The following is a 436-nucleotide window of genomic DNA, read 5'->3' on the forward strand; positions in this document are numbered from 1 at the left end:
GCTTCATTCATATTTCACACTCGCACCTAGCCATCGACTCTAAATTCGTTCTGGAGGTGGTGAAATGGGAATCTACGGATGGGCGAAATTGCAGGTGCCCACATCTTTAGCATTAATGACACTTCATTATTCACAGCTCCTTCTTATGAATCGGCACCCACGGTGGGAGGCACAAAACGGTCATAAATTGGAATTGAAAGGAACGAAGGAGGTCCTGTGAAAGAAATCCTCTAGCCCTACCGGTTGACTTGTTTCGAGAGTATGCGAAACGCGGTTCCAATCAGCTTCTTAACTAGGACAAAACGTCAGTTTCTGTTATAAACTGGACATAAGTGCGTCGGGGAAGCCACCACGATTCCGACGGATAGTCGGAACTGAATATAATGCGCTACCAATCCAATTTATTGTTGCTTATTTAAAACCCAAATTCTTGCTC

This window comes from Echinococcus granulosus (assembly GCF_000524195.1).
Source record: "Echinococcus granulosus chromosome Unknown EG_S00058, whole genome shotgun sequence".
Classification (NCBI taxonomy): Eukaryota; Metazoa; Platyhelminthes; class Cestoda; order Cyclophyllidea; family Taeniidae; genus Echinococcus; species Echinococcus granulosus.